The 27,266-nt window shown below is 48.2% G+C and overlaps 1 pseudogene; it reads right to left on the bottom strand.

Moving 5' to 3' along the window:
• Positions 1 to 6,970: 6,970 nt before the first annotated feature.
• Positions 6,971 to 27,266, bottom strand: part of LOC136311161 (small ribosomal subunit protein eS6-like) — an 82,916-nt pseudogene continuing 62,620 nt past the window's right edge.

The following is a 27,266-nucleotide window of genomic DNA, read 5'->3' as shown; positions in this document are numbered from 1 at the left end:
ACAGGGTGAGGTTCCCCACATGCCGCCTCCGGCTCACTCACTCTCTCCCACGACTCCCACACTGGAATGTCAGAGACGGAAATCCATCCAGCCTCTTTCCAGCATGGACCCCCAGCAATATGACAAAGGACTCATCAGAGAGCTAAGTCTCTCGCCAGTAAAGCTAAGCTGGGTTCACCACCGGACTCTACAGCTGCTGTCTAGCCTCCCAGTACCTGTCTCTGCATCAAGTTCACCAACCTCACACTACAGGCACCTCCGGCCCAAGGCAGCGCCTGCGGGGTCAGCAGGCAGGGAGGGGGCAGGAGGAAAGCATGTGCTCACATGCAGGAGGGTCAACGGGAAGAGCTCCTGGGAAGGGCTGTTAGGCACAATCCAATCTCATTAGTTAGAGCAGACTCTCCCCTCTACCCCGCAAGGGAGAGTGGGAGGTGGGAGGCAGGCTGGGAAAGGGCGGCAGTCTTCAAAGGATGTGCAGGGTCCCCACAGACGTCTCAATGGCTTGAGGTTACTCCAGGCTCCAGCCTGCTCCCTATGGGTCCTTCCCCTCTACACATATGTAAATACCAGAAGCCGACCCTGCTCCATAGGCACAGCCTCTCCAGGGAAACTCGGAAGTGGGGTAGAGTTCAGTTATTGCATCCAAACAGAGCATCATGCTTTTTGTGTGTGTGTGTGACAGAGAAAGAGAGAGGGACAGATAGGGACAGACAGACAGGAAAGGAGAGATGAGAAGCATCAATTCTTCATTGCGGCTCCTTAGTAGTTCACTGATTGCTTTCTCATATGTGCCTTGACAGGGGGTCTACTGCAGAGCAAGGGTCCCCTTGCTCAAGCCAGTAACCATGGAGGGTCTATGACCCTATGCTCAAGGCAGCAACCTCGCACTCAAGCTGGATGAGCCCGCACTCAAGCCGGTGACCTTGGGGTGTCAAACCTGGGTCCTCTGTGTCCCAGTCTGACGCTCTATCCACAGTGCCACCACCTAGTCAGGCCAGAGCATCACTCTTACCTCCTGACTTCCCAGGGGCAGTTGAAGGCTATGACTCATCTTTCTCCAGAAAGCACAGAGGAAATCAAAGTTCAACTTGTCATGCGGGCCTTGATGAGAAAGACATGAATCACAGTACACAGAATTGGATTTAAATCTTAGACCACTATCAATTTGAGGTGCTGCGTAAGATGTCATTCTCCAAGCTTCTGTTCCATCATCAATATAAAAGAAATAATAGTCATAGTATCACAAGATGCTGTGGGAATTATTGATAATGTATGAACATGGCACAAAGTAGGTATTTAATAAATAGCAGGTTTTCCTCACCTGTCACTCCAGGTCAACACCATCCCCCCCTAGCCCTGGGCTAGAATTGGCCCATGTCCTCTGGCCAGACCTCCATGGCTCCAGAGTGATGACAATATCCCGGCTGTACTGCCAGACCCTGGATGCAATGACATCGTGGAGTGGATTATGAGATGTGTAGTTCCTACAGCCTCGTCATTCTACAGGACTGAGGATGCTGCTCACCTGTCTCCTTCCACACTGGCTCTGGGACAGGTATGAGGCACAGTCTACAGGTGGGACCCCCAGAACTTCCACCTGAGGGCCTCAGGGGAGACAGAGGCAGATGGAACCATGCAGAGCTCTCCAGGCTTTATCCTTTGATCCTGTAACAAGGTAACCAAGCACACTCTACAGCGAGTATCAGTTTGTGCATGACCCAGGGCTTCCAGCTCTGCCACCAACCATGGGGCATGACCTCAGCAAGTCCTTCACCTCCTGGAAGCTTAATTTGTTTGTCTACAACAGAAGTCAGGAACCTATGGCTTGCGAGCCAATTGTGGCTCTTTTGATGGCTGTACCTGGCTTGCAGACAAATCTTTAATTAAAAAAATAATAACGTTAAAAATATAAAACATTCTCATATATTACAATCCATTCATTTCCTACCGCTCATGTTCATGGTTGCGGGTAGCTGGAGCCAATCACAGCTGTCCTCCAGGACAACACCAAAATTTTATCGGATAATGCTTAACGTACATGGGTTGTTGTGAGGTCAGGAAGTAAACTTCCCTCTTTTTAATCAAGTAGTCAGCTAGCTAATTGCAGAAACCCTTTTGATGAAGAAGATGGATAAAAGAAAAAAAGATGAGGAGTATCATACTTTTCAGCAGGAATGGACAGAAGTATTCGCCTTTGTGGAGAGAGCAGGTTCTGCAGTGTGTCTAATATGCAATGATAAAATTGCATCAATGTAAGAGTGTGGTGGTTATGGGGGGGAGGGGGGAATGGGAGAGGGAAAGGGGGTGGGGAGGGGCACAAAGAAAACAAGATAGAAGGTGACAGAGGACAATCTGACTTTGGGTGGTGGGTATGCAACATAATTGAACAACAAGATAACCTGGACTTGTTATCTTTGAATATATGTATCCTGATTTATTGATGTCACCCCATTAAAAAAATAAAATTATTAAAAAAAAATTGCATCAATGAAATGGTCAAATGTAAAACAGCAGTTCGACACACGCCGTACTACATTTGCATCGAAATATGCAGCCGAGGACAGCAGGAAGAAAGCATGTCAAGAGCTACTGTGCAGAGTGCAAGCTAGTCAGCACCAACTCCGTGTTTGGACCCAACAAGGTAACTGGAATTCGGCTAGCTTTGCTGGTGCTTTAGCAATTGTGAGAAACGGAAAGCCATTCACAGATGGGGAGTATGCCAAAACATTCATGCTTGATGTTGCCAATGAACTTTTTGATGACTTTTCAGATAAAGACAAGATAATCAAACAAATAAAAGACATGCCTCTCTCGGCAAGAACTGTTCACAATCGTACCATCATGATGGCAAATCAAATTGAGGCAACACAAGTGAAGGACATAAATGCAGCACCATTCTTTTCTCTCGCTTTGGATGAGTCAACAGATGTAGCCATTTATCCTAGTTCAGTGTGATTGCAAGGTATGCTGCCGGTGACACACTACATGAGAAAAGTCTTGCTGTTTTGCCTATGAAAGAGACAACAAGAGGGGAGGATTCATTCAAGTCTTTCACTGAGTTTGCTAAAGAAAAACATCTACCGATGGATAAACTTATTTCGGTGTGTACTGATGGTGCTCTGTGCATGGTGGGGAAAAACAGAGGATTCGTAGCGCTTCTTCGTGAACATGAAAAGAGACGCATCCTAAGTTTTCACTGCATCCTACATCAGGAGGCGCTTTGTGCTCAGATGTGTGGTGAGCAAATTGGTGAGGTGATGTCACTAGTCATTCGGGTGGTCAACTTTATTGTTCCCTGAGCTTTAAATGATCGCCAGTTTAAAACACTGCTGGGTGAAGTTGGGAATAATTATCCTGGTCTGCTTCTGCACAGCAATGTGTGTTGGTTGTCAAGAGGGAAGGTGCTCAGCTGTTTCGCAGCTTGTCTGAGCGAAATCCGGACTTTTCTTAAAATGAAAAACATTGAGCATCCTGAGATAGCTAACACTGAGTGGCTCCTGAAGTTCTACTATCTCGTGGACATGACTGAACATCTGAACCAGCTCAATGTGAAAATGCAAGGCGTTGGAAATACAATCTTATCCCTTCAACAAGCAGTGTTTGCATTTGAAAACAAGCTGGAACTCTTCTTCGCTGACATTAAAACAGGTTGTTTACTACACTTTGAAAAACTGGGAGATGCATGCACAGCAAGTGACCCTGCTCAACATCTTGATCTCCAGCAGCTAGTGGGCTTCACATCTAATCTGTTGCAGTCATTCAAAGTGCGCTTTGGAGAATTTCGTGAGTGCACTCATCTTTTTAAGTTCATCACCCATCCACACAAGTGTGCAGTGGACAGCGCTGACCTGAGTTACATCCCCGGTGTCTCTGTCAGAGATTTTGAGCTACAAGCTGCTGACCTGAAGGCCTCAGACATGTGGGTGAATAAGTTCAAGTCACTGAATGAAGATTTGGAGAGACTTGCATGACAGCAAGCAGAGTTGGCGAGCAAACACAAGTGGGGAGAAATGAAAAAACTTCAACCCGCGGACCAGCTGATTGTCAAAACTTGGAACGCGCTTCCTGTCACATACCACACACTGCAGCGTGTGAGTATTGCTGTACTGACAATGTTTGGCTCTACGTATGCATGTGAGCAGTCTTTCTCACATCTAAAGGATGTTAAGACCAGCCTACGATCACGTTTAACAAATGGAAGTCTCAACGCCTGCAAGAAGCTTAACCTCACCACGTATCAACCAGACTACAAAGCCATCAGCAAAACCATGCAGCACCAGAAGTCGCATTAATGGTAAGAAGTACTTTATTCATCATTGGTTAGCAACAGCATAACAACGTTATTAAAAAGAATTCAGAGACTTATTGTACTTTAAAAGTGTTGGTCTTACATACAATGCACATATTTACTTGTATTTAATGTTGAACATATTGTATGGCTCTCATGGAATTACATTTTAAAATATGTGGCGTTCATGGCTCTCTCAGCCAAAAAGGTTCCCTACTCCTGGTCTACAAGAAAGAACAACACAACCTTCCTTGAGGGCGAGTGGCATGTAATCACGGATATGAAAGTTCTTTTTCAGCTGTCCAGATCCATGCAATTGGAAGGAGTGGCAACTGTAGAAACTGTCATCTGAGGACACTTGCTGTGGGGGGAGCCACAGGTACTGGACCATCTCTCCTCTTGCCATGGTTGGTGGAATCACAACTTAAAATTGACATACAAGCTGGGCTTGACCCAGCTTTCCAAATTGGAATGTTTCAACAATGGATGAAAAATGTAAAATTCTTCTCTTCCTTGCCAAACTAGCTAGATAAGCCTCCTCTACTTGAGCCTCAAGCTTCCTTCAGCACTAATGAGTAAATGCATTATATTATGCAAATACATAAATTCCCTTATTCAGCAAATATTGATTCGTGCCTACTCTGCCCCTTCATTATGCTTCACACTTTACTTGACATCTTATTCGATCCCCACATGAATTCTATGGGATAGGCACTGTTACCCTGATGTACAAATTAGGAGAGCAAGGCTTGGAGGGACTAGGTTACTGGATCAAGACTATATATACATCTAGAAAGTGGCAGAAGCATGGTTAGATCCCATGTACTTGACCCCCAAGCACCTGCTCTTTTTTGACACCACATGGCTGCTCAGGGCCCCTTAGGAAGGGGAGTTAAGGTTACATCTGGTAGAAGGTGTATGCAGGGATAGAATACAAATTATGACTTCATGTACTCAATGTCTCCATCAACCATCCCAACTCCCCTGGGACCCAGCTCCTCAGCCTTCTCTCCCCCTTCAGGCAGGCAGCCCCGGAAGGCACTGCCTCTCCTCCTGGCCACACTCAACCACTCCATACCACTGGGCCGTGCTTCTAGCTTGTTCTACCTCCATCACCACAGGCCCATGTAGAACTAGACGGACACTGGACTCTACCTTCTGAACTAGGCAGCCCAGCCCCCGTGCCCTGACCTGGCGGACAGCAGTTGGGCAGTGCTGGACAGGGAGTCAGGCACGGTGAGGCACTTCTGATTGCTCTTCATATGACTTCCAGAAAATAGCTGAGGAGAGGTTCAAGATGGGGCGGGACAGGAAGACACTGAACTCGCCCCTCCCGTGAGCAAATCTAGCACACACTGATAGAGAGCAGTTACTCTGACAGGACAACCAAGGGCTGAACCACAGCTTCTGACAACAAACAAGAGAAAGAGACGCTGGGGAGCAGCGGGAACTCTCTGGGGTCCGAGGAGCTGCAAACACCATGGTTTGCATCTCTCCATCTTGATGGGGGGTGGGAGCTGTGTTCAGTCAGGTTTTCTGGTCTACCTGCAGAGTCACCACGGTAGGGTCCCAGGTTCATTGCCTGGAGCCTTTTGCCTCCAAACAAAGGGAGCATCAGAGACAGCGTGCACCTGGTGTCACCCCAGGCGCCTGGAGCTCCCTGCCTAGCCCAGCGAGACAGTGTCAAACATCCCCTGAAGAATGAAGCTGATCTAGAGGAGACATCCCACACCTCTCTACTGCACTGCCACCCACCTATGTGCACCTGTTCCCTCAGACAGAGATACGCGGCATACGTGCTGCTTCTCAGCAATGGAGAAAACTCGGCTTTGAATTCTAGAAACTTCCATCTCCGATGACGCCTTTCCAATTTACGGTCAGAAGTTACAATCCTATGCTTATTTGAACACGACCGGCGTAGTCTTTGCTGGTGTGTCTTCTCTTTCTGCTTCGGATCAAGTTTATGGAGAAGATTAATTGTTCCTCTAGACGTCACCCTTTCCCCATAGCTGTCTCCTCTCGCAGTCCCTGCACTGAGAGCTCTTTTCACTGTGTGCCTGACAGAGAGATGGCAGGTTTCAGCAAAATTGTAATTAAATCTATAGTCAACTCTTATCAGATGGCGTTAAACAGAGGAACCCGGAATAAAGAGCAGTGTTCACTATGGGAAAAAATATTTTTACATGAATATTTTGGTATTTGTTAACGTGCTGGAGTTAATAGAGAGGTGTAGGAGGCGCTGAATAGAAATCCAATTTGTAGTGATTATTTCCAAATTAAGATTAGCACAGAAACCTGTCTGGAGTGGGAGGCAAAGTCTGCTGCTCCAAAGAAGAGCTTTTAAAAGTGTAGGTGGGGAGAGTGAGAAAAACTGAAGGCAAGAGTTCTTGCAACAGGAGTGAGGAGAGTCTGCGGGTCTCCCGATAGCCAGAGGCCCCAGTTAGAGAGGATGCATAACCGGCAGCGCAGAGATGACCAGCAGCAGCCGCTCCCTAATCCCAGCTCCGCCCGCACCCCTTACGTGCATCTGGGAGCTATGGCTCGCAAAGAGCTTTCGTGTATTTAACATTTCTAAGTTAAAGGGTAAATGTACATAACAGCCTAATAAAGGGACTTACAGAATTCCTGAATAGATGGAGAAATTTTTTGATGTCTGATCTTATTTGTCACTCTTAGAAAATCTCATTTCTGACTGGACTCAGAGGTAGAGGTAGAAGGGCTCAGAGAGGACAGCCTATGCGTTTTGGCAATCTGTTCCCAGCATTTTTCTTTGGCCTCCTTCATTCTCTTAATCAAAAGTTTAGCATAGCCTGACCAGGCGGTGGCGCAGTGGATAGAGCATCAACCTGGTATGCTGAGGACCCAGGTTTGAAACCCCAAGGTTCCTGGCTTGAGTGCAGGCTCACCCTGCTTGAGCATGGGCTCACCAGTTTGAGCACAGGGTCACTGGCTTAAGCCCAAGGTCACTGGCTTGAGCAAGGGGTCACGGGCTCAGCTGGATCCCCCCTGCCCACCCCGCATCAAAGCACGAACGAGAAATCAATCAATGAACAACTCAAGTGCTGCAACACGTTGATGCTTCTCATCTCTCTCCCTTCTTGTCTGTCTGTCTGTCCCTGTCTGTCCCTCTCTCTCTCCTTCTCACTTAAAAAAAATTTTAGCAAATTCTGCGGCCTCTTCCTTATTTTTCTTGGTATGTTGTTCCTAGAGTAACACACCAACATTTGTGTTGCAGGACACATTTTGTAACAGGACTCTGAATCTTCGGGGCTTCGGTCGGAAGTTTCTCACTTTTGTTCAGGATCTTCCTCACAACATATTGTTGGGCATCACCTTTAGAGACAGAAAAGTTTGTGAATTCTGCCAACTCTTTTGGGCCCCAGGTGATAAGACACAGTAGTATCAGTGAGACCAGGGATATCTTTCTTCCCTTTCCTTACAATGACCAGGTTGAGAACACTGAGACCGGTGCTCACAATGCAACCCTAATAGATTTACACTTTCCTCTCCAGTTCTCCCCAGTCTATGACAGGAAGGCCCCTTACACAGCAAACAGACACAACCATGGGTCCAGCCACCCTGCTTTATGGAGAAACTTTCTATGTTACTGATTTCTTCCTACTGTCCAATTTGTTGGCCTATAATTGCATTTTCTAATAATCCTTTGCATTTCTGTGGTATCAGTTGCTAATTCTCCACTTTCATTTCTGATTTTATTTATTTGTGTCATTTTTTTTTTCTTCGTGAGTTTGGTTAAAGATTTATCAATCTTGTTTATATCTTCAAAGAACCAGGTCTTGGTTTCATTGATCTTTTGTAGTGTTTTTTATTTTTTTTATTTTATTTTTTGTATTTTTCTGAAGCTGAAAATGGAGAGAGACAGTCAGACAGACTCCTGCATGCGCCCGACTAGGATCCACCCGGCACGCCCACCAGGGGCGATGCTCTGCCCACCAGGGGGCAATGCTCTGCCCCTCCAGGGCGTCGCTCTGCCGCGACCAGAGCCACTCTAGCGCCTGGGGCAGAGGCCAAGGAGCCATCCCCAGCACCCGGGCCATCTTTGCTCCAATGGAGCCTTGGCTGCGGGAGGGGAAGAGAGAGACAGAGAGGAAGGAGGGGGGGGTGGAGAAACAAATGGGCGCTTCTCCTATGTGCCCTAGCGGGGAATCGAACCCGGGTCCCCCGCATGCCAGGCCAACGCTCTACCGCTGAGCCAACCGGCCAGGGTCTGTAGTGTTTTTTAAAACTGTATTTGTTTCTGCTCTGGTCTTTATTTCTTTCCTTCTATTCACTTTGGCCTTTGTTGTTGTTTTTCTAGCTCCTTTAGGTGTAAGGTTTGATGGTTTGAAGTTTTTGTTTTACTTGAGATTTTGCTTCAGGGTGAAATGCTCTAATAATACCAATTAAATCCATCTGGTCTAGTGTGTCATTTAAGGCTGCTCTTTCCTTGTTGATTTTGTCTGGAAGATCTATCCAGTGATGTCAGTGGAGTGTTGAAGTTCCCTACACTGACTGTAATACTACGGATCTCTCCCTTTATGTCTATCAATACTTGCTTTAGATATTTAGGTGCTCCTATGTGGGTGCATGCCTTTGCTTCACTTAGTTCTTTTTCTGGAGATTTCTCCTGTTCTTTCACTTGGGGCGTGTTTCTTTGTCTCCTCATTTTGGATGCCTCTCTGTGCCTATATATTCGGTAGCTCTGCTACATCTCCCAATGTTGACAGAGTGGCCTTACGTAGTCTGTGTCCCGTGGGGCCCCGTGGCACAGTCTCCCTGATCACCTGAGCCAGATGCTAAGGGAGTGTTCTCTCTGGGGATTATGTGCGCCCTCCTGCTGCAGTTGAGCCTTGATTACTGTCGGCACATCCCTGGATGGGGCTGACGCTCAAGCTGGCTGGATTGGCCACAACCACAGTGCACGAGCTGTTATACGGGGCCTGTCCCCATGAAGTGGAATTCTCCCCAGGAGGGTCTGGTGCCTACGGAAGCCTCCCTTTGGTGTGCTGCTTGTGGAGGTGGCACTCCATTAGGGTCTGAAGCCAGCTCCTGGATGTGTTGTACCTGGGGCCTCTTGGGAAGGACTCCAGTGCTGGTCAATGTCAGGCAATGCCTGTGACCAGCCCAGGACTACCTATTAGGAGCTACACAGCAATCCATAGCTGGTAGCTGCCTGTGTTGAACCTGGTTGCACATGGTAGGGACCAAGCTATGAACCAAAGCTGGCTGCCACCAGACCAGGCCTGGGGTAGGTCAGCAAAAGGCCCAGTGTACCCTGAGGTCTGCTGCCACTTGCCCGTTAAGCCCAGCCGCTGCCAAGAGCCTTGAGCATACACACAGGTTGCATGAGGCAGGTTCTGAGGGAGTCATCAGGTAGGCAAGAGTGGTGTTCACCAATACAGATTCAAAGTTGGTGCCAGTGCTGGTCTTGCCACTCAGCAAAAGCCTCAGGGTTTACCACAGCCAGCCGCCACCCACCTGGGCAATCACCTACCTTCAGTGAGTACCTCTTTTGACCTCGGTGGTTTCATTTTGTGAGTTACCTTGTGGTCTGAAACCCTGATCATTATGCCTGCCTCACGCTGTGGCTGCAACATTTGACTATTTATTATCAAGAAATGTCTGGCCCTGGCCGATTGGCTCAGCGGTGGAGCATCCGGCCTGGTGTGCGGGGGACCCGGGTTCGATTCCCGGCCAGGGCACATAGGAGAGGCGCCCATTTGCTTCTCCATCCCCCTCCCCCTCCTTCCTCTCTCTCTCTTCCCCTCCCGCAGCCAAGGCTCCATTGGAGCAAAGATGGCCCAGGCGCTAGGGATGGCTCCTTGGCCTCTGCCCCAGGCGCTAGAGTGGCTCTGGTCGTGGCAGAGCGACGCCCCGGAGGGGCAGAGCATCGCCCCCTGGTGGGCAGAGTGTCGCCCTTGGTGGGCGTGCCAGGTGGATCCCGGTCGGGCGCATGCGGGAGTCTGTCTGACTGTCTCTCCCCATTTCCAGTTTCAGGAAAAAAAAAAAAGAAATGTCTCAGTGTATCACTTTGGTGCCAAGCATACCCTTCTATCCCCCCTTTGGATGACAGCAGCCCCGTTTTCACCTGATGACCAGAGTCAATCACCAGTGCCAGGATGGTGACTCCTTTCTTGTCCTGTTAGCACAAAGATCACTAAAGGACCAGGTGGAAGCTACAATCTGAAGTTTAACAGAACTGTTATAGCCCTTGGTGGAATCATGCCTTCTACCCAAATATCAAGACCATTAACTCCAGAGTCCAAAGCTGTGGGAACAGAATATAGACGCTCACTGTAGTAATGTTACCAGGGCCACACCCTCCTCCATCCCTTAGTTCCAAGACCTTATAATAAGGAATCACTGAAGTCTTCCCAGTAGAAGAATAACAATTCCAAAATAGCAGTGTTGAGGATAGGTCATAAAAAAAAAGTATCTGAAACAGGAAGATCAGGGATGAGGCTGTTAGCATTGTCCAGGAAGGAAATGATGTGACCCTAATAATGGATTGCTATTAAAACCTGACATTTCCTTCAGCAGGAAAGCAAGCACTTGGCATTCAATTAGTGTCTCTGGTACATCAGGAGGCACACTGTAAGTGAGGGGAGGCATTTGTTCATCTCTCCCTGTACTCAGAGGTGAAACAAGTACATTCCCAAAATAACCCCGCCACTCTGGTGAGCTTCAGTTTGGTGGTATGTCAGCTAAATCAGCAGAGACACAGATCTATGGCCGCTCCAAGAAAACAGGCAGGTAGACTTTCTCTATCAACCAGACCCAGAGTGGGGCCACAAGTTCTTCTTCTCAGCCTTCATCTCAGTTTATTCCCGAGAGATGACGTCAGAGTAATGGCGGGGTAGGAAGCGATACCGATAAATCTCCCCCAAAACTCAATAAGATCTTCAACCAGAAACAGAAAAACCTATCCTTGGAGCCTCCAGACGTTTCGCAATACACCCGAAGGTCAGTTTATTCCCCATCTACCTGGAACTCGAGGTATTTACCTAGGTGGTGGTCCCTTCTTTAGACAGCAATCTCATAGGACAGGAAGCTTTTCCTACACTCTTTTGTACTCCTATCACAACCCATGACACAGAGAATCAGCTCTGTGACTGTTGCATGAAACTTAAAAACTATTCAAGTGAGATCACTTAACCACTATCAGTGATCAACGATAACAGGAGTAATGATAACAAGGAAAATTTACTAGGCCCCTCCAAGGGGCCAGGACACTACCAATGGTCTTACATGCATTATCTTATTTAATCCTTCCCAAAACACTGTAGTTATTATTATCAGCCCTATTTTACACAGAAAGAAAATTTGGCACAGAGAATTAAGTAATTTGCCCAAAGTCATACTGCTGCTAAGCGGTGGTCCCATGTTTCAAAAGAAAAAAAAAGACATTAAGTGGATTCCTGTCATACACTATGGCCAGCGTTGTGGCACCGACCTTAGGCAAGATTCCAGAGCTACTGTCAAGTTCACATTCATCAAAACTAAGCCAGGCTATGCCTGACCAGGCGGTGGCGCAGTGGATAGTGTCGGACTGGGATGTGGAGGACCCAGGTTCGAGACTCCAAGGTCGCCAGCTTGAGGGCGGGTTCATCTGGTCTGAGCAAAAGCTTGGACCCAGGGTCGCTGGCTCCAGCAAGGGGTTACTCAGTCTGCTGAAGGCCTGCAGTCAAGGCACATATGAGAAAGCAATCAATGAACAACTAAGGTGTTGCAACGAAAAACTAATGATTGATGCTTCTCATCTCTCTCCGTACCTGTCTGTCTGTCCCTATCTGTCCCTCTCTCTGACTCACTCTCTCTCTCTGTCTCTGTAAAAAATAAGTAACTAAATAAATAAATAAAAAGAAAAAAAAAAACAAGCCATGCTATGTCAACCTCATTTCTTTTCCAATGGTACATTCCACAAATACATACTCTGTCCTTTTTTAAATTTTTATTTTTAATATATTGTGTTGACATGGTTTTAAGTGTCCCACTCAATATAATTAATACCCTCTGCCCCCTGAATCATATCCGCCACGCCCATGCAAAGTCTCCATCCCCCCTTCCCCTCTGGGAATGCTACCCTACTGTCTTTATCTATGTGTCATGTATCATATCTTTTTTGTGTGCCAGGCATTGTGCTGGGCACAGCATTATGCCATGATGTTTGGTCAGTATAAACTAAGTTACGTTGCTATAGCAAGCAACTCCAGCAAGCTCAGGTCTTCAAGAACACAGTGATTATTAACTTGTGCTCATGTCACATGTCTATCCCAGGTCAGTGGCAGCAGGGTTGGGGGTGTGCGTCCACTCATCACAGTCCTTCAGAAACCCAGGTTTCAAGTAACAGAGAAGCTGAACATCACCTACCATCCTTATAGAGAAAAAGAAAAACTCTAGAGCAGGGGTCTCAAACTTGCGGCCCGCGGGCCGCATGTGGCCCGCCGAACAATTTTGTGAGGCCCACAGACTAATCCACGAAGTTCAAAATATTTTGGATAAAATTAAGTAAGCCTAGGGGCTTACTTTTTTCATTTCTCTAGCATCCTAGCTAGATATTAGCTTAGTTAACAGCAGTTGTGATGCGAACTACAGTTTCTGGTCATTTTGTGACACTGAGTAAACTGCATGTACGATTGTGCTTGTTGTACTGATTTTTTTTTTGTTTTCAACTGCAGTGAGAAAAGTGTTGCGTAACAGTTGCCTTTTGTAGACCTAGTGCGGCCCGCCGAACGGCTGTGATCTTGCTCTGCGACCCACATGCTGAGTTGAGTTTGAGACCCCTGCTCTAGAGGGTCTCGTGTTGACTGTTTAGAGCTCCAGCCTAGAAATGACACGTCACTATCATTCACAGCTCATGGTCCCACTTAACTGCAAGGGAGCCAGGACGTGTCGTCTCACAAATGGCGTCCCAGAAACATCTGGAGGCCAGCACTAACAACAACTTCACGATGGAAATGGGGTTCCGAGGGCTCCAGAGGAATGTCCTGGGAGGGAAGTGAGCAGGAGTCACTGGAGCTAGAAGTTTATCAGGGTCCTGAGGCCACGCTCCTAATCAATAAGATACACACCAAAATGTCCACAGCCGTTTTCCCTTGGATGTAATGTATAGGATATTTTTATTTTCTCCTTTATATTTCTCTGTCTTTTCCAGTATTTCTGCAAAGAATCTGTATTTACTTTTTTTTTTTTTTTTTTTTTTGTATTTTTCTGAAGCTGGAAACAGGGAGAGACAGTCAGACAGACTCCCGTATACGCCTGACGGGGATCCACCCGGCACACCCACCAGGGGCGACGCTCTGCCCACCAGGGGGCGATGCTCTGCCCCTCCGGGGGGTCGCTCTGCCGCAACCAGAGCCACTCTAGTGCCTGGGGCAGAGGCCAAGGAGCCATCCTCAGCGCCCGGGCCATCTCTGCTCCAATGGAGCCTCAGCTGCGGGAGGGTAAGAGAGAGACAGAGAGGAAGGAGGGGGGGGGTGTGGAGAAGCAAATGGGCGCTTCTCCTATGTGCCCTGGCCGGGAATCGAACCCAGGTCCCCCGCACGCCAGGCTGACGCTCTACCGCTGAGCCAACCAGCCAGGGCCTGTATTTACTTTTATAATCAGAAAAGATAAGTGTTAATGGGAAAGTGATGTCTGTATAAATATCTTCCCTTGACAGAGTATTCCTCCCCCTACCAGCCCTCCTCAGATGCCGTCTCTTCCTTGTTTCTCTTCCCAAAACTTATCTTCAGAGACACTGTGATCAAGTCATGACCCGAAACACCAGGCCTTACTGGTGTTCAGGGCTTGCCCGCTCTGGGAAGTTATTTATGCCGGAAAACTCACTCCGGGGTATTGTGTCAGCGGTAAGCCCCACCTGGCTGGATAGAGAGCGGCCTTTCCCAACGCAGAGAAGGGAGGGAGTCCCTCCGACACCCATGAAAACACCCTGCATCAGCGGCTGCGGATTCCACTCCCAGCCAGCACCCCCAACCTGAAGCCTAACCACCAACCATATGCTCCTGGGAGAATTTCACACATCTCTCTTATGTAGGCATTTATTTTCAAGGAATCAAAGGTGTCATCACAGTTTCTCTATCATCCCTCCTCCACACCTGCTGCTCCTCTCCTGCAAACCAGCACGTCAATAGTAGGTAGAAAGCTCCTGCCCCTGGGATAAAAGACCCACCACTTCCGCTCACAGGCACAGCCGTGTGGACCAGAGTCCCAGGCCCGGAGCAGTCTCGCCCCACTGGCCTCACCCTGGGATGGTCTCTGGGTTCTCAGCATGCTCCCCCCCCCAGAAGGATGAGCCTGCACTTCAACAAGGAGCTGAGCCCCAAGCCTTGCGGCTGGTCACGTGACTGTACCATTACCTCCTCTCACCTCCCTTAGGATGCTTCAAGGAGGCAGCAATAAAGTACAAAAATGAACATAAGGAACTCATACAACTCAGTGGCAAAAAACTCCAATAACCCGGCCCTGGCCGGTTGGCTCAGTGGTAGAGCATCAGCCTGGCGTGCGGGGGATCCGGGTTCGATTCCCGGCCAGGGCACATAGGAGAAGCACCCATTTGCTTCTCCACCACTACCCCCCTCCTTCCTCTCTGTCTCTCTCTTCCCCTCCCGCAGCCGAGGCTCCGTTGGAGCGGAGATGGCCCAGGCGCTGGGGATGGCTCCTTGGCCTCTGCCCCAGGCGCTGGAGTGGCTCTGGTCGCGGCAGAGCGTCGCCCCTGGTGGGCAGAGCATCGCCTCCTGGTGGGCGTGCCGGGTGGATCCCGGTCGGGCGCATGCGGGAGTCTGTCTGACTGTCTCTCCCCGTTTCCAGCTTCAGAAAATTAAAAAAAGAAAAAAAAACTGCAATAACCCAATATAAAAATTAGCAAACAACCTTAACAGGTATTTCTCTAAAGAAAACATATAGATGGACTACAGACAAATGAGGTGTTCAACATCACTAATCATCAGAGAAATGCAAATCGAAACCACAATGAGATATCACCTCACACACATTAGGATGTCGTTGTTTAAAAAAAAAAAAGGCAGAAAATAATTATTGGTGAGGATATCAAGAAACTGGAACTCTTGTGCATCACTGGAGGGATTGCAAATGGTGCAGCTTTTCTGATAAAGAATATGGAGTTTCCTCAAAACTGTAAAAATAGTACTACTATATGATCCTGTAATCCCATTTCTGGGTGTTTATCCAAAAGAATTGAAAATTGGATTTCAAAGAGATATCCGCACTCCCGTGTTCACTGCAGCATTATTCATAGCAACCTAGAGGCGGAGACAACCTGAACATCCATCGGCAGATGAACGGATAAAGAAATGTTGTACATACACGCATTGAAACATTACTCGGCCTTTAAAAAGAACATTCTGTAATATGATACAATGTAGAAGAACTTCGTGGACATTACGCTGAGTGAAATAAGCAGAACTTAATAGAAAGACACACATTGTACTTACATGAGGACTCTAAAGTAGTCAAACTCACAGAAGCAGGAAGTTGAATATGGTTGCCAGGGGCTGGAGGAGCAGACAGGGTGCAGATACTCAATGTATATATATAGAGTTCCCCTCCACATCATGAAAAAGTTCTAGGTCTTCTGTGAAACAATGTGCATATAATTTACAATATCTGTATTGTACACTGAAAAATTGGCTGAGTGTAGATCTCATGTTGAATTTTCCCCAAATTAAAGAGTAACAAGCCCTGGCCGGTTGGCTCAGCGGTAGAGCGTCGGCCTAGCGTGCGGAGGACCTGGGTTCGATTCCCAGCCAGGGCACACAGGAGAAGCGCCCATTTGCTTCTCCACCCCTCCGCCACGCTTTCCTCTCTGTCTCTCTCTTCCCCTCCCACAGCCAAGGCTCCATTGGAGCAAAGATGGCCCGGGCGCTGGGGATGGCTCTGTGGCCTCTGCCTCAGGCACTAGAGTGGCTCTGGTCGCAACATGGTGACGCCCAGGATGGGCAGAGCGTCGCCCCTGGTGGGCGTGCCGGGTGGATCCCAGTCGGGCGTATGCGGGAGTCTGTCTGACTGTCTCTCGCTGTTTCCAGCTTCAGAAAAATGAAAGAAAAAAAAAAAAAGAGTAACAAAAGTACAGATATGAAAGTAACACAGAATTGGCTGTGAGCATCACTTGTTCTTAGCCACACCCTTTGAGAGCTAATTGAAAGGCCATGGCGCAGGTCCGATGAGAAGCATACAACCAAATTTGATTCACTCTGCCCTTCAAACTTCATCTTGACCTGGGTGGCAGCTAAGTGGGCATATACACATGAAGAGATTTAGGTTCGTTAAGCTGAGTGCTTAATTAAGATCAGTGCACTTTAATGTATGCACAAATGTGACACTTCAATAAAAATGTAAATTAAAGGGGGAAAGCAGCCCAATGCTTGGAGAGCTTTGACTGACAAGCTAAGGTGTTTAGACTGACTCCTGTGATCAGTGGAAGAGGCTGAAATATTTTGAGTATGCTGTCTCTGGAACCTTCTTAAAGTATCTGGCCTCCTGTGCAGGCCACTGAGTATGTACCTTCACTCGCTCGCCACCCAGAGTCCCTTGAGGGTGGGAGTCGTTCCTGCTTCATCTCGACCCCTGCTTCAGTGCCTGGCATAGTCGTAGCACCTAGCTGGAGATTAATAAGGGGGAACCCCTACAGTGCAGGAGGAGCATCCCAGTGTTTATGGGAAATCAGCAGGCAGGCCTGTGTTCAAGGCCAGCTATTCAGCATCAATAGGTCACCTGCTCCGAGCAGTCATGACGGAGCCTAGAGCATCCAGGAGAACAGCAACGTCCACAGGTTTCCCTGCCCCTCACCCACCAGCCTCCAGCCTTCATCCAAGCCCTTAGCACTCTAGTCTCACCTGCTGTAAAGGAAAGAGAAGAGCTATAAATAGATGTGAGACCAATATTTTAAAATAAATAGGGCTGAGTTCTTCACAGTGCAAGCAACTGAACTTTCTGGAAGTATGCTTCTACCCAAACGGAGAGCGCCCCCTCTCCCATAACACAGCCAGGGCAGTCACTGGGAGAGCAAAGGAATGCCTTCCATGTTTATACCCTAATGGCTATAACTGCTTTATAAACCAGTCATATTAATAAAAAACCATTGGCTCCAAAGCTTTCTAACACCTGGGAGCTAAAGAGTGAGGTGGACCCTCAGGATCCACAGATATGACCAGAGATGAGGCCCCACACTGGCCAGGGCAGGAGTGACAGCCCAAGGCCTGGATGGGAGTTGTGGGCAATGTGAGGTTGGCAGCACACCTGCAGAGTGACACGCCATTGTCATGGTGGAAGTTCATTCTGCCGGTGGCTGGCCACCTGCTCTGTGACCCAGTGACTGGCCCGACCATGTGGAACCTGTGGAGGGACACCACAGGCCATGGTGCCCGGGCCAGCCTGTGCCCACCTCCCTCAAAGCTCACACAGCTCCAGATCTTCTCTGCCACAGCAGTGATCATGCTGTGGTCGCTGGCTGCTCGTGACACTGTCTCCTCTCTCCCCTCAGACTGAGAGAGTCTCAATGACTGGGGGAAGGACTCTTAGTTGTTTCTCTCCCCAGCACCCAGCGAGGACCCGGTTCACAGCAGGTGCTCAGTGAGTGTTTCCTGAATGAATGACCGGATGAGTAAGAAGATGACTGACTAGATCAGGGCCTCTCAACCTTTCTAACGCCGTGACCCCGCAATACAGTTCCTCATGTGGCGGTGACCCCAAACCAAAAAATAATTTTGGTGGCTATTTCATAACTGTAATTTTGCTACAGTTATGATTCGGAATGTAAATACCTGATATGCATTATGTATTTTCCGATGGCTTTAGGAGACCCTGCCGGGGTCGCGACCCACAGGTTGAGAACCACTGGACTAGATGGATGAATGCATGAATGAACCACTGAAAATTAGCACCTCTTCCCCCATCAGGTTCCCGCTGCACAAAGGCGCCCTGCTCCAGACTGACACCTCAGAGAAAAGATGTCTCTGCTATGAAATGTCTGTGACCTTCGGTAGGACAAACCCAGTGACAGGCCTAAGGCAAACTGTGCTTTACCAGAAGCCTCACAGAAACAAAGCTTCCAGTGCTACCTCTCTCGTGCCCAATACTGCCCTGCACTGCTGGCTGCCTGCATTTTTTTTTTTTCTTTTGCAAGCTCAGCCATTTTCTACAACAGTCTGGGCAGGGCATTCCAAATTAGGGACATGAGGTTCTATCTGGGGTCATTCCAACTTCCTGCCCCTAAAGGGAAAGACCTCAACTTTATCCATCCTATGTCCCCAGCAGGAACTTCTCGTCAGGGTCCAAGAAGTTTCTAGCAAACGTTTGCTGAGTGCGCGCTGTGGAAGGAGTGTGGTCACTGAGTGGAGGGAGTGTGCTGGGGCCCTTGCAGGGTGCGAGACGCCGGACCGGCAGGGAGCCTCAGCACGCTGGTGGCTTTTCTGAGCTTGTCTTCACCCAATAGAGGTAGCAGTGGGGGTCTTCAGGTTGTGCAAGACTCCCACGTGCCTGTGGTGCCACAGAGCTGATAAGCAAGATACAGATGTTGGCTGGCTATTGTCACTGTGATTCTTTTTCTGGTCATCAGCCTACCTGGCCTTGTGGGGCCGAGGAAAGAGCACCGGACCTGTTTAGTGATATTAACCGTTGACCTGCCCTACGACTGGTATTGTACTCAGAGCTCAGTATTTGAGGTAGGCTGGCGTCCTGCCCTCCTGAAGCTCACTTCCTCCTATTTGTGCAGACAGATAAAACCTGACTTATCCTAGAGGGAGGTCAGTGTTGTAGGAGACTTAGTGCCAGTCAGAGGTGACCTGGTCACAGGCAGGGAAGCCTTCCCAGCATGGGCGTGTTTAACTAGAGGCTGGGCTGTGCATCTCACCGCGCCTGTGATCTGGGCAGGGACAGAGACCTCTGTGAGGTTTGGTTTCATCAGTAGTTTAAAATTGAATAAAGCAAAACACGTGCCAGAAATCTGTGAATGGTAAAGTAACAGATGTTGCTGCCTACTGCTCTCTCCTCGCTTGAATATCAATGATCAGAGAAATGGGAGGGATCCTTCACCCAGTTCACCCAGAGGTTGCATGGGGCGAGGGCGGGAGGCAGAGGCGGCTTCGGCTCCGAGCTGCTTAGATCTCCATCCAGGACAAAGGGAATTTCCTGCAACTGGCTTTGCTGTCCCTGGTTCCCTTTATGAAACGCTGGACTCTTCCTGCGTCCATAAAGATGAAGGCATTCTTCTCCAGGGGTTTAATTTGGAGCTGCATGCCTGGCCCCTGAGAAAGCCCAGGGTCCCTCCTCCTCTTCATTCTAACGCAGGCAGCTTTGCGCACTCCAGATGAGCCTGCATTCCCCTTAATGCCCTGGAATTGCTTACTCATACCAAAATCCGCTGCCTCAGGGGTTTCCAGCCAGAAGTAAGCCTCCTTTTCAGGAGCAATCAGGCAGCAGCCCGAAGCAGAAAGGGGAGGCGGGGTGCCTGCTGTCCCACTGGGTCTCGGCACAGAGCACATAACAGAGGCCTCCTTTCCCCAACCTGAGGCGACGAGCCCTGGGGACGCCCGGGCCAGCTATGCAGTGACAGAAAGGGCATCTCCACTATGCTAATGGGGAAACTGAGGCTGAGCACCACACTGGATCTGTTTGGATCCATACATGGGTTTAAACCAGAGGCCTCACTACTGATGACTGAGATTATCTTTGACACCTGCTGGGAATTTTGCCGGTGCTGTCACTGGTGTAGAGTCTGGGTGCAGGAGGTGAGGGCATCCTGAGAAGTGGGACACGTCCCTACAGCTGCCCCTCTTCTTGGGACATAATTCACAAGCCCAACTCTCTCAAGGCTGCGTGGCACGGCGGGTGGGCTGTGGGGGCGAACAGTGCTTTTGCACACGCAGGTCTGTGAGGCTTTTATTCATATTGAGGTCTTGTGACCCACATACGCCCACGGTGCCCTACCATTCCCTGCAGGCTCCGCAGGAGGAGTGTGGACCTTGGACCTAGAAAAGGTGAACTTGGTCCTTCTGCTTCCCAGCCACGTGGCCTCAGGCAGGTGACCTGCTCTGGATTCAGTGTCCTCATCTGTAGAATGTACCTTCCTCTTCGGATTGCTGCAGCAAGGACCGTCAGTTGATGTTTCCTATGTGAAAATGTCCAGCCCCTCTCTAAGTTGGTCATGTATCCATAAATTGGGGTCCAAATCTGCTGTGTACCCCAGGTCTGCTAAGAGCAGTGTGATGAGGAAGCACATCACCTCGAGGTCTCACAGTACTGAGTTCAAATTCTGACTCTGCCACCTACTGTGTGACCTAGCATGTTCATTAGCCTCTTTGGACCTCAGTGTTCCCAACTATAAATTGATGATAAGAGTAGTACTTAGCTCAGACTATGGGTATAATGATTAAATGACATAATTCAAAAGTAAATTTAAAAAGTTATTAATATTTTAACAGTAAAGGGCTTTGCCCAGAGATGTTCCCAGTAAGCCCTAAATAAATGTGAGCTATAATCTTAATCATTAATAGTCTTATAATCCAAAGGGTAATAGAAGGTGTCTTTCTATTTTTCCACATGTACGTCTGGACAGATAAAAAAAAAATTTTGGAAACTCATGCTGCACAAAGACTGAGTTATGAGGAATTGTGGAAACAAACTACAACCTTTGGAGAAGCGACTACAAAGATATATGCTGTTTTTGCTGTCATCCTGAGCCAAACAAGGTCATCTCATTGGGTGACCACCAGGTAGGTCCAGCACCGTATGCCACACCAGAGGAGAGGGGCTCTCTGTCCCCATTTTATATGGTCCCTTCACTGTCCAGCCAGCCAGCCCTTACCTGGCCTCTTTCTGTCCCAAAGAGGTGGCCGAGTCTCTGGGCTGTGACTCTGCTCCTCCCAGCAGGCCCTGCCTGCCCACCCCGTGTCTCCCGGAGCCCCTCTCCAAACTCCTGGACCAAGAGTGGAGACTCCAGGTCAGAGTCACCTCTCGTAAATACAACCCTATGGAAGAATGCGAGGTACAGCCGCCCAGCCACCACTTAGAGAAGGAAGGGCTCATAGCGGACATCTCTCACCCAATGCCCCTGGGTTCCATTTAACATAAAAGGAAAGTGAGACATAATAAAGGTCAAAGACTTACCTAGATTCATAATAGGAGGGAGTACTAGAAACAGGGCACTCAGACTCCCAAATTCATCAGGGCATTACAGCTGTACATTGGGGTCATATGGGCACAGTGATAGTGCCACACCCAGATCAATGAAGTCAGGATCTCTGGGGGTAGGACCCAGGCAGCCACATCAGGTGGCCAATGGGGGTCTCCTTGCTGCATTAGAGCAAGGAGACCCCCATGTGAGCACTATAGGTCGCGGCTCTCAGCTTTTTTATACTGTTACCAACCTACTCGCTCCGGAGCTCTGATGTCATGGGCAGCATGTCCAGATCTTTCAAAAAGCCCAGATGAGTCCAATGTGTAGCTAAGTGAAGAGCCACTGTTGGAATGTAGCACTTTAATTTACCTTTAACTCTATTTGCTCTTTAAGAAATAATACTTAACAAAAAAAAAACAAAAGTACCTTTTCCGTTGAGGTTCAGTTCATTGTACCTTAATCTGTGTTCCCATTCCAGGAAGTTGAAGCATTTATAGTTATGGCAACATGAACCTGTGATTCTGTCCTTATGTGCAGATGTGGTGAGACCTGGTATGTCACTCAATTACTGTCACTTGCCAATTCAGCAGGAATGTACCGAGTTTGTTTTAGTCAGGTACAAGTTTAAAGGATCATTCAGAATCAACAACATAGTAAATAACCATCTTTAATACAACAGGATAGTTAGTGCCATGAAACATTCTGTCCTAACATGTGGTCCCTATAAACTGAGTTCAGTGAGTATCTGTCATTTGTTCAGGAAAACGTCTGGAATGATACTTTTCACTCAATCAGATGGAAATTCCTGCTTTTTTTTTTTTTTTTTTTTTTGTAAGATTGCTAAAAATTCCCAAGTCCTTTAGCCTCTTTAATCACCTCCCAACTATTGTGAGGAAGCCTCAAGAATAAGCCCCCTCAACCACCCAAACTCTCCTTCCGGCAGAGACCCTAAACCCAGTTGTGGAGAGAAGTTTGACTAGGCAAAGTGAAGACCTCCCTGAGCACTAACCCCAAAGGCGGCTCCAACACCCTCTGGCAGGGAGCAAAGACCAGAGCCTCCAGGGCACACAGGCCCTCCTCCTCAAACTCCCTGCTGTCCTTGGCCATCCGGAGCAGAAGCACCAGGGTTCCCGAACACGCAGGTGGCACTCGAGGTTCCAGAGGCTGTGTCAACCACCTACCCTTATCAGTTCTCCGTCCAACACTCAGTCACAAAGCTGGCTGGAAAAGTGATAAGGGGACGTGACTGACTTAGCGAGGAAGTTTGGACGAACCTTTGTAGGACAAGATGAAAACTGACATTTGATTTCCTAGCAAAAAATGTCTACTTGACCTTCTCTGCAACTCCCCCCTCGCCCCAAAGCCTCCGCGCCCTTCTGCTTTGCTCTGGCCTCTCCCCAAAGCTCTCCTTTTGATGTTTATGTTTCTGCTCCCAGAAATTGAGACACACAGCCCTCAATAGCTATGGAAAGTAGTAGAATCTTTGCATTTTTTTAATCAATTAAAATTTTAAATTAATTTAAAATTTAAAATTAATAAATAAACCAGAATTAGCAAAGTCTTTACCCAAAAGCTCCTCCAGGTCCGGGGCCGGGGACACAGCACTTTCTGCTCTTGGCTCTGCTAACTGAGCCCACACCCGCATGCCATTCATAAAGCCCCCACTCTGAGTCTCCTCCCCCAGCTGGGATTGGTCCTCCAGAGGTGCTGGCCCCAGGCCAGGCCCGATCAGCTGTAAATCTGCTTGAGCTGGATGTGTCCACTGCTGTGTGTCCTTGTCAGGAGTAGGCCAGGGCGAGGCTGGGATCTATGGTAAGCCAAGACCACTGCCCCATCATGGCAGGTTCTGCCCTCTTGTGCTTCCGCACTAATCTACAAAGAGTCTATGGAAACCACACCTGTTGACATGGCTTCAGTTGTGGAAACTTTAACTCAATCCTCCTCATTAGGATGAAACCAAAGAAAAATCACCCGGAGTTCAGGAATGGATTTCCACAAGGAATGCATCAACTTTGGGTCTCCCATTTGCCTGTCACTCACTTCCTGGTTGTGTGCCCTTCGGGAAATTACTGAACGTCTCTGAGCCTTGGTCCCTCATCTATAAACAGAGATCGTAGCACCTAACTCCCGGGATCGCTGTCAGAATCAAATGAAAAAAGGGATGGAAGGTGCTTATGCTTAGACCTGGTTCAAATCCACAATCAGCTACTCCCTGATTCCATAACCTCCAGCAGGTCTCTTAAACTCTCTAAGTCTTAGCAGCTTCTTCTGCAAAATGGGATTAAAATAGTGTAAGGCCAGGAGCCGCCATCATGGCCATTCACATGCAGGTTCGCATTGGATTCGGACAGTCGGTAAAGAAACAACGGAGCCACAAACTGGTGGGCCATAGTCTTTAATCCTAGCTTGCACCCGGCGGGCAAGTAAAAACACACACTGGGCTCCAGAACCCAATCACATTCAGTGCTCACAAAGCTACTGATTTATCCGAGTTTCCTAGAATCAAAGGTTTCTAGCTCACCAGCCTTATTCTCCTCAGTTCCCCATCTCCTTCCGTATCCCAGATACAAACTCTACACAAACTGGCATCTCACTCAGCACTCCGCCATCTTGGCTGCTTCTCCTGGCCTCCTCCACATGGCCTCCTTCTGCTCTCTCATGCTAGTCATCCCAGGAACCAAGAGAGCAAGCTCTCGCTCCATCCCCATTTTATAGTGTAGAAATCCAAACCCTTAATCCAATATACAAAACAGGGAAGTCTCTAATACAAAGTCACCCTCTGAGGCATGATAGGATTGTACCACCCCACATCAAAAAAGGGTGGGAAAGGCTTAATCCCAAAACCAAGCCCCAGGTTACAAGGATTCTCAACACACATTAATATCACCTGGGGCGATGGCCTCCACGTGGGCAGTGCCACTTTAACAAAGTGAGCATAATACATTTTATCTGCCCAACAAATAGCTACCACAAGGGTTGTTCTGAGGATTAAAACAGATATATGGCGCATGATTAAGCGAATGGCCTTTGTAGTTAACTGGCCTGGATTTGAACCTGGACTTGGTCATTTACTGGCTTTGTGTGTCACTCAGCTTCTCGGGCCTCACTTTCTACATCTGTAGAGTGGCTGTGACCATCCTGATGATCCTACCTCACAGGGTTGTGACAAAGGTTAAGTTAGGTGAGCTGTAAAAAGCCCTCAGCACAGGGAATTCAACAGATATGGAGCTAATATCATTAACACGATAATATTAACATGACAGTGACCCAGGAAATGCCCATCAGGCAGCAGCCATTTCAGCTAATGCTCCAAAGGTGCATTGTTTGGGCAACCTGGATGGTTTCCCAGGGTCAGGCAGGCCAAGTCCTATCGATGAGCTTCTGCTCCTATGCATCCTGTTGAGAAAGCACCAATGACCTACAGAGTTTTGGAAACCAGCTCCTTACTCAGGATGAAGAGCCCTCTGGCTCTTGAGGGAGGAGGAACAAAGGCCCAGGACTCAGAGAAGCAAATGGAATCAGGGACAGTGGCCAAAGAAACAATGGAGCCAGTCTCAGAACTTGAAGCGGCGAGCACTTAGACATTCAAGGAGCCCAGGTGAGTGGGAGGAGGAAAGACCCTGACCTGAGAGGGTCTGGCTCACTCCCTGAGCTCAGCTTCTTAGGGAAGCTGGGACAGTACCGTGACAATACACTTGTTCCTATTTGTTCCAACTTCCTCATTTACACATGGGAGACCAGAGCCCAGTTGAGACTCAGCCAAAATCCCAAGGGTGAAGCTCTCCTGCGTCTGACTCGAGATTGGAGCATACTCATGATGCGGACTAGAAAGCAGGTGTTTTCAGAGAAGGTAGGAGGCCTGAGCCCGGGAGGAGGAGAAACTGGTAACTGACCAACCACGAGATCTGTAGGGCTTAGTGGACACCTCTCAAGGACCCAAACTAGGACAGAAGAGAAAATGCCATGGTTCTTTTTTTTTTTTTTTTTTCATGGAAGCAACTGTCCTGTCTCACAGCTCCTACAGTCCTGTCTCTATAACATGGACCTCAGTTTCTATATAAACACTAACCAGAGCTTGGAACCTAGAAACATGCTCTGGACGCTTAGACTGGAGAGATCAAAAAACACAACTCTTCCCACTCGTCCACACACAAGCTGAACGCGAACATTCCAGCAGGCAGAAAGAGCTAAATTTACAACCTCTCCTCTCATCTCATCTCCTTAGTCCAAATGGTGGTCACATTTAGGTATTTAAATAAGATAGATTGCTCAAAATGTACATTTCTCATAACCTTTCCATTGAATTCATCCGCATGGGGCTTTTCTATTACAAGTAAATCAATCCCACAGGCCTTGAGGAGATCAGTTATTGCTGGGACTGCTCTAGATATTGGGGAGAGGAAAATGAAGTCAGTTTCTGCTCAAGGAAATGAGAAGACTTGGCTGATATTGACCCCTTCGAGGAGTCCAAGTGTGTGAAGGGGACCATTCACACCCTCTGGGGAAGAGTGAAAGAAGGTGACATTTGACCTCTGCCCAGAAGCAGAGAAAAGGGAAGGAACTGAAAGGCAGGGAGCAGCTTGTGCAAAGGTATGAAGATGTGAGGCAGGGAGGGGCCTGGCTGGGGGACAGAAAACAGGCAGGCATGAGGTGTGTATGACTGGAATTATAAGGTCAAGTCAATCACAACACCTTGCATATCAGGTTAATTAGTTCAGGTTCTACCGGCAACAGGAAGCCCTGAGGTTCTGAGGAAGTTATTACATCTGATCAGAGGTAACATGGGGCAAAAGGTTTGGAAAGAGAAGCAGCAGGAAATCAGCTGGGCAGCTGCTGCTCAGGGCAGGACAGGGCGGTGAGAGAGGATTAATGCAGCGCCAGTGGGGACAGTGCCCTTTCCTTTCATTTTAAACTTAACACATTCTTTAAATAAATAATGCAAGTCATGATATTTCTATCCGGGTAACATCTACAGGTCAGGTATTGGGCTCAGCTCATCTTTATCTATCATTTCAGGTATTCCTCTCAACAACCCTGAGCAGTGTGTACATAGGCTCCACCCTTCCTGGGGCCAATCAAAGCAACAGGATGTCAACTCATAAAACTCTCCCAGGAGAATGAGTCTCATCATTCTCCATTCCAATGTCCCTTCCAGACAACAAGGTTACCAAGTGGATAAGGGGAGAGAAATCATGTGGCAATCCTTGGTTTACTTACACTGGTCACAGTCATGACAGGAGGAACAGCAGACATGTGCCATGCCTGGGACACCCATGGGTCCTTTGATTTCCTACCCAATCTTTCTGCATTGATCTTTTCCCCTTCACACAAAAACGCACCCTAAACCATCTTCCCCAGTTAAGTCACCAATGATGCACTACTGTTCCACCGCAGAGGGAGAGAGAGAGGGGAAGGGAAGGAGGGAGGGAGGGAGGGAGGGAGGGAGGGAGGATGACAGGGCGAGGGAGAGAGAAAGAAAAATTGATTTGCTCTCATATGTGCCCTGACCAGTTGGAAAACTTCTGTGTTTCAGGACAATGTTCTAACCAACCAAGTTATCTGGCCAGGGCATTCTCTTTTAACAGAGAACAGATCCAGACAAGCGGATCAACTTGTCCAAGGCCTCATGGTTTGTCAAAATCAGGTTCCAGATACGTCTGTCTCCATTTGACTTCTCCTACATCCTCCTCCCTGTCTAAGTGCACAAACAAGGGAGTGGGCATAGCCTTCAACACCTCTCATAGAAATTCCAAGTCATGAATGGCCTTTAAAGCAACGTACTGTTCATTAGCCCAGAAACCAAAGGCCATGGCAGTCAGGGGGTAGAATAATTACGGAGATGCT

The sequence above is a fragment of the Saccopteryx bilineata genome, chromosome 7 (assembly GCF_036850765.1).
Source record: "Saccopteryx bilineata isolate mSacBil1 chromosome 7, mSacBil1_pri_phased_curated, whole genome shotgun sequence".
Taxonomy (NCBI): Eukaryota; Metazoa; Chordata; class Mammalia; order Chiroptera; family Emballonuridae; genus Saccopteryx; species Saccopteryx bilineata.
The sequence above is the reverse complement of the archived record's forward strand: the minus strand, read 5'-3'. Positions and strand labels throughout refer to the sequence as shown.